The 7,492-nt window shown below is 33.8% G+C and overlaps 1 long non-coding RNA gene and 1 pseudogene across 1 annotated transcript; both read right to left on the minus strand.

Annotated features, from left to right (window-relative positions):
• Positions 1-442: 442 nt before the first annotated feature.
• Positions 443-930, minus strand: LOC111878353 (uncharacterized). The gene is made up of 3 exons (XR_002845701.3): positions 862-930; positions 644-722; positions 443-542 (listed from the first exon to the last, which is right to left on the minus strand). It is a non-coding gene; the product is annotated as an uncharacterized LOC111878353 (long non-coding RNA).
• A 408-nt stretch (positions 931-1,338) lies between these two features.
• On the minus strand, positions 1,339-6,729 carry LOC111878343 (E3 ubiquitin-protein ligase PRT6-like; annotated as a pseudogene).
• Between the last annotated feature and the right edge of the window lie 763 nt (positions 6,730-7,492).

Genomic DNA, 7,492 nt, shown 5'->3' on the forward strand with positions numbered 1-7,492 from the left:
TCTGTTTAGTTCTAGGAAAATTGGAACGATATCAAGATTTGAGTTCATCTCCCCAATCTTCAGCAGGAACTTCAACAGTCAATGGAGCAACATCAAGACTCTTCAGCTAAGTCCTTTGCATAAAGAAAATAGATGTCAGTTTAAATATTTTTGGAAAATGACAAAAAAGAAAGAGAATACTGAATACCTTGACAGCATCAACATTTTTTGCTTCATATCAGCATCAACAATACAACATTGTAAGAAGTGATTGTGACAATTAGGCTCTGTTTCAACAATTAGGCTCTGTCTCAACCATTTGGTTTTGGTGTAAATATTACCTGCGGGTCAGCATGTCATATAGAAAATTACTTACAAGTTAAAAGTAAAGCATATCACTTACAATAGTCAAAACAATCATATCTTGACCACCCACATACTATGTTTTTTAGTCCCAAGTTGTGTAATATTAATGATGTTGTAATTCACAATTGCAAACCTTAAGATCACGTGAAGTTGCCCAATTTTGCAATAATAACTCAAAGGCAGAATTTAGAAACGACCTACACTTAAACCCATAAGATCAAAAAGAAAGAGAAATAGTGTTTACATATATCATAGTATCAAAAGGAAACAACAATAAAAAAGAAAAATGATCTCTCACGTGACATCACTATCAAGAATTGATGAAAGAGGGTACTCCACACTGTATTGCCAACAGGCTTGACACCAACACCTGAAAGCTAGAAAAAAATGATAACACAGATAAAAATAAATGTAAGATTTGAGATAGCAGATGCATGAGTATGAAAGAACCAATAGATGATAGAATTAGTGAAAATAAATCATGGAAACAAGGAGTTAAAGGGTCTTTCAGCATACCATTTGCAAAAATTGGCCGGTGTTGATCTTTAACATTCCCTAAAATGGGAAGAACTTGGGAAAGCACACATGAAAGAAGACTCATGAAAGAAGACATGAAAGACGACTCATAAGGATGTCAAAGAGTTGGATAGAGGACTAACCATCAGAAGTAGCAAAGTCTGCAAGTATTTGAACCATAGCTGGAAGAGTTGAGTTTTGTGCAGACATGTGAAGAAATAGTTCTTCCATCATCTATGGAAATAAAATCCTTGAACCCATTTGATACTGAAGCATGTCATGCATAAAATGTTTCAGCAAATAACGACAGCTACAAATGTAAATCTAGTAATTTTGGTCCTTATTTGAGGTTTGTATAATGTTTTTGATCTCTCTTCCAAGTATAATGACTATATTTTTGGGACAAAAATTGCAAAAATCAGCAATACTCGGGGACCAAAAAATGTAATTTATATTGGCATTAAATAAAACTAAGCATTAAATAAACCTGCAACATGTCTTCCAGCTTGGTGAGCACAATTTACCACATAACACGCAGAATGCAGGTTCATCTTGAACTGCTCCACAGTCAACACACTTTTGTTTTATGTACCTGAAGATTAAAAAAGGCCCTAATAAATCAGATAAAGATCAAAATCATAGTTTAATTAAGACATTTTTTTAAAAGAATAGTAAGAACATTTGTAAGGGATCTTGGTAGAGGTAAGAAAAAACCATCAACTTAAATGGGACAACAGGGGTTTTGTACAAAACCCCTACTTCAAATTCTCTAGCAAAATGATGCAACCATTTTAAAACCAGAGAACGTGACACCTCATCATTAACAGTGTTCTCTAATGTTGGAATCTTGAACATCATCTCCAACTCTTCAATTTCAACAAACTCTTCAGCAAACCATAAGCAAAATCCATTCTATCTTCAAATGATTGTGATGATCTATGGGCCCCACTAAACGGTGCTAAACTTGAAGAGTTCATTAATTTCCATAACAATGCACACCTTCTTAAGAATGGAAAGCTCAAGCTATGAATTGTCTCCTTAATATCACAAGAACTATCAATATATATGGAAACAAAATATTGACGTATCAACACATGTTCACTCATGAATTTGTATATGTCTGTGATGAGAGATTCATGGTAACTGAAATCATCCATAGCATATTCGTTTTTTCCAAAGTATGTTATTACAGCTTGTAAGATAGAATTAACAAAAGAAAACAGATGACTTACAGCAAAGGATAAATAGATTAAAGAAACTAGAAAGAGTAAAATATATTTGTCTATATTAATAAGAAGGATAAAGTCGGTTTACAATTTACTCAAAAAGAAGAGAAGTTATATGAACCTGAGTAATGGAGACAACATAGCACATATGAACAAGAGGCAAGAATGATTTCTCAAAGGACATAAATGGGACTGGAAGACAGAAGAGGATCCACATTAAAGTTGAAAAAGGATCAGATGCAAGGACAAGATTGGATGCCATTGTCCAAAACTGTAGATCAGGGAATCGTATGCCCATGTCAGCATTTTCCAATATGCTCATCATATTATCTGAAAACAAAAGAAAACAATATCAACAAAATCAATTTCACAAAAAACATGCAAACTCATTAAAGTAAAAGTAATAACATACCTTCAACTCTGTTTGTATAACTAGGTAGTTCATTTAGAGTATCAGCATGTATAGACTTAGCAAACTGTTGAATACACCTTAATCTTAAAAGAACATTAAGAGAATTTTGGGCACGAATGCTATGGACAATTTTCAGCAACAATGAAAAAATGAAGCCACTGGAAGATCTTAATTCCTCATATAATGAACTAATGCTATAATTGGTGCCATGTGAAGTTTTTTGAGATCTTGTAGCAATTTCTGTAGACACAAGGGAATACTTGAGTGTGTCCCACATGATCATTGAGTCGCTTAATCGACTTGATCATAAGATTTTATCATTTCCTGGAAAATACATTTCGTGTAGTAAATGAACCACAGATTCAATATTCGCGCCTGTTCCTCCTTTATGTTTTACTGGAAAAGATTTGAGGAATTCGTTCCTTCTAGAAACATCTACAGAAGCTTGTAAAAGAGAAAGGGATTGTTTAAGAAGAAGGAGATGTTCAGATGATTCGTAGTTAGCAGCATCCATGGGGGACAGATTTGGAATTTTGGAAGATGCTACACTCTCCTTCATTATCATTCCTTCTCTAGGCAAATTAGGTAGTATAGAATATGCAAGGCCCCGACAAACAGGACATAAAAACTCCCCCTGGACATCAAAAAACAAAAATATAAGAAAAAAAATTATGAATTATTCGCATCAAAATCTACAATGGACTTTAACAAAATGCACCTGATTTGGATCCACAATATGTCCTCCTTCAAAATCAATCCTTCGTGTGTATCTACAGACAATTTATCCCACATCTTAGGTGATCCCAAAATATATATACAATGTTTTGGTCATGTATATTTCTGATAAGGGCAAAATAGTCATTTTACATTGGTCACGGACCAAAACCAAATCACATTGATAACCCAACTGGAAACTTTCTTTCAGGGACGAAACTTGCAATTTACCCTTGTTAATTTTATAAAAGATAATGAGAGATAAGGGTAAAATAGTCATTTTTACCTTTCCTTTAGCGAGCGTAGATAACAATTAAGGCAACCTTGATGAACAGCATGGCCACAAGAAATAACATAAATGCCATTACAATCCGAAGGCCCAAATCCATCATATGGCAAGCGTGAAGTAACTGAAGCACCTATCTGAGCCTTACCACTAGGCGACCCAACATTTTCTGATGAAGATGATGATGATGATGATGGATTATTTACAACTTCATGAGAGAGAGATGCAATGTACTTTCCAAGAAAAAGAGCTTCATTTGTATCATAACTACTGTATGAACTACTTCCAGGAATCGAAAAATCCACCTCATCAATCAAAACATCTGATTCACCCGGATTATTTTCCATAACATCCAGAATGAGTGTGTACATATCTTCTTTAAATACATCACCCGACGCTGAAGCTGTGGTTGGTTGACTTTGACTACTATCATGTGCTGTTTGAGGAGGAATATTTATATTGTTTAGAGAAGGAAATCGGGTTTTTATAAACTCTAGAAAAGCATCAACCTCTCTTGGTTGACCAGTGGGTTTTTAATAGTCAATGTGTCCTCATTGACTTGTTCTTTTCCAGATCTTTGAGCTTCTTTTTCCCATGATGGGGGACCTTTGTCAAGTAAACTCACAAGCCTGGATTTCTTGTATCAGGAAATCAGATATGAAGTCAGTCCATGGTCAAATAGTCAAAGAGCCAAATGTAATATAAAACGACAGTAGAATACCAACCTGGAGAAGAATTAGAAAAGAGACAGGAGTTTTGGAATTTGCATCATGACAAAGAGAGCAGACTACTTGTACATCAGAATCATTTGTGACATCAGGAAGACTTTCTTCAGGATCATTTGTGTCATCTAAGCTAGTGTCTTCTGTCATATTCTCCATGAACTTTGACTGTTGAACCTTCATCTTTTTTTGTATGTAACATAACAAAATTCAAAATTAAGAAGGGTAGCAAAAATCTCTTTTATTTTCTAAGGGCATCTCCAATCCAAAACCATTTGTTACACCAAAATGGTGTTATCAAAATTTGGTGTAAGAGTTTCCTTCGAGCAAATTGATCCTTCAACTTTAAAATTATGCATTTTTAGTTTATTATTTGTATGATAATATTATTTATGTAAATATTTGTTACTTGTGACGTTATATTATGAATTTGCTTGATATAACCTATTATATGTATTAATTCAACTTTCATATTTAAAACTTATTTAAAAATGCAGTACTTCCTAATAATTTAAAACAAAATACATATTTAAATAAAACACATAACTGAAGCTCATTTCAGTCCACAAAATGCTTTAACTAATTGATCATTTGTGGGGAAACCATTCCAACGCATAAATGTTCAATATTTTTTTAAACATATGTCTACTATTTTCAAAATGCATGTGTAACATTTATTTTAATGTGAGTTGAATATATTTATTTTAATGTGAGTTGAATATATTTATTTCAAAATACAAGTGTAATTATATATGAATAATTTATTTTTGTTATAACTTGTCTAATAATGTAATTTAAGAAGTTACTGTAACAAATAAAATATGGATGAAATTTGTATAAAGCTAATAGATACAATGTTTTTCTTAAATCTAAAAAAGCTGGAAAACTGTGACTGACCATTATAGCAGCTTGTCTCTCACGTGCTTTTGCCTTTCTTTTTTCACTATCAGAAACAGGTGCACTGTTGTTACTCACATCACTAGAATAAGATAACTGATTAACAACTTCAGGCGCCAACATTTGCAGTTTTGTTAAACATCCAGCATCCAGATCAGCAAACTTCTGAAGAAGATTCTTAATCAAAGAACAAAGGTCAAACCCACCAGACTCCACATAGTTATAAGCATTTTCCTTCTTATTTATCCTCATTAGCGACACAAGAAGCGACAACAAGCTTTGATCATCATATCCATCATTCAACCCTGTAGATATTTCTTCAGCAGCAAAGACTAAAAGGGGAATAAAATTATCAAAACCACCAGATTGTGACTCGATCTGTGCTTGAGAAGTGTCTAATGCTAGTGACAGCAAGTGCAATGTTGTTATAAGAACGACATCTGGCGCACACAATGCTATTAATTTATCTGTAAAAAGCGCGTAGAAAAGAATAGATCGGATGATTTGAAGAACTGTTTTATATGTGGCTACTTTAGCTAACCCATTAAGAGGAGGATAGATTTTTGTCCATTTTGGGAGCTGATTCATCAATGCAGACACACTACAAAAACGCAAGTATCTTTCTTCTGCAACTTGCAAGTCTCGTGAGTGCCACCGAGGATGATACAAATCCAACTCTTTCTAGTATTCCAACTGTAGTTTGTACATACCCTAACACAAATGGAATTATCGTAATTTTAGTAACGGAAAGGAATTTAACTTCACATTGATTTAAAAAAAATACTCATCCCATTACCTGTTTGATTCCAGATAGATACGAGTACTCAGCTATAGTATCCCAAATTTGTTGAAATTGTTCAACTTTGGAAAGGTCACGAGGAAGCGATTTTACCAGTTGACTATGAGTAGAATTTCCAGTTGATAGCTTATAGATTAACTCACGTTGTAGACATTGAGTTGTAGTTAATCCACAAAATCGCCTTTCTTTTACTATCTGTATAATAAGATTTAGCATTTCTTGTACCAAAACCGCTTCATACCTGAAAATATCATAAATATCATTGTTACATTACTTATTGTTAGTCTCACTGATTAGATATTAGCTTTGGTGATGGCATTAGAAAAAAATCCAGACTCTCAATAACCGAGCTGGTCGGTTTAAAAAGGTTTTTCAAGTATTGCGGTCGGTTTTACCTAGTCAGTTTATAAAGAAGCTTTTGTTGACATGGCACCAAAATCTTTAACATAATTATCATAAAGATTCTATAAATACATGTTCATTCCTTATGAAGGGAATCCGTGCAACAGCCTCTTAACTTGTTAAACAAAAAAAATTTGTTATAGCCTTTTGTGTGAGAATAAGTAAAAATTCATCACTGATTTGAGCTTTCCTTCTAGATTAGCTTTTTTTTGTGAATTTTCCATTCAAAACAGAAAATTACTTTCCATATTGATCCTGTCAATTTAGGACAACAATGAATCTTTTCCAATTGTTCATCAACACCTATGCATAACAATAACATGTTCTCCCACACAAAGAGAAAGTTTTAGGAAGGATACGTACTCGCTAGATCTTTCCAAATTTAAGGAAGGATTCGTAGTTAGCAGCATCCATGGGGGACATATTTGGAATTTTGGAAGATGCTACACTCTCCTTCATTATCATTCCTTCTCTAGGCAAATCAGGTAGTACAGAATTTGCAAGGCCCCGACAAACAGGACATAAAAATTCCCCCTGGACATCAAACAACAAAAATATAAGAAAAAAATTATAAATTATCGCATCAAAATATACACTGGACTTTGAATTTTTTTCATATTACCAAATTTGCACAGTCAAGGGCATTTCAAACTTTGATTTTTTTTCATATTAACAAAAATTGTTGGTTTGCTATCACACCACAAGCACAGAATTACAAATTGTAAAAATATATGGTAACACAGTAGTGTTTAAGTATCTTATGAAACATGGTTAAGTGTTTAGCTGATATAGGTAAAAGACTGTAAAAAATGCAATTAGGGCTATGAAAAAAAACGAATTAGGGCTAGAATAATCTGAATCAGGGGAACATAAAGAGTCAAACGGTGAATCAAATACCTTATACACTTCAAATTGCCAACTGTAAGAAAACAATAAGATCGGTGCAATAGAGAGGCGCTTGGTGAAGCGGCAGAAATGAGTCTGATGAAGGAATTGGGGTGTCGCTGGAAGAAGAGCGAAGAAGGTGGCATAGGGAAGGCATTAGGGAGCAAGGGAAGAGGCGAAGGACATATAATGAATTGCAGTTGACCTAGAATAGGAAAATGGAGTTATCTTGACCAAAAATCACGATCCACTGGATGAATATGCTTCACCTTCGACATGCCACATGTT

The sequence above is a fragment of the Lactuca sativa genome, chromosome 5, assembly GCF_002870075.4.
Source record: "Lactuca sativa cultivar Salinas chromosome 5, Lsat_Salinas_v11, whole genome shotgun sequence".
NCBI classification, from domain to species: Eukaryota; Viridiplantae; Streptophyta; class Magnoliopsida; order Asterales; family Asteraceae; genus Lactuca; species Lactuca sativa.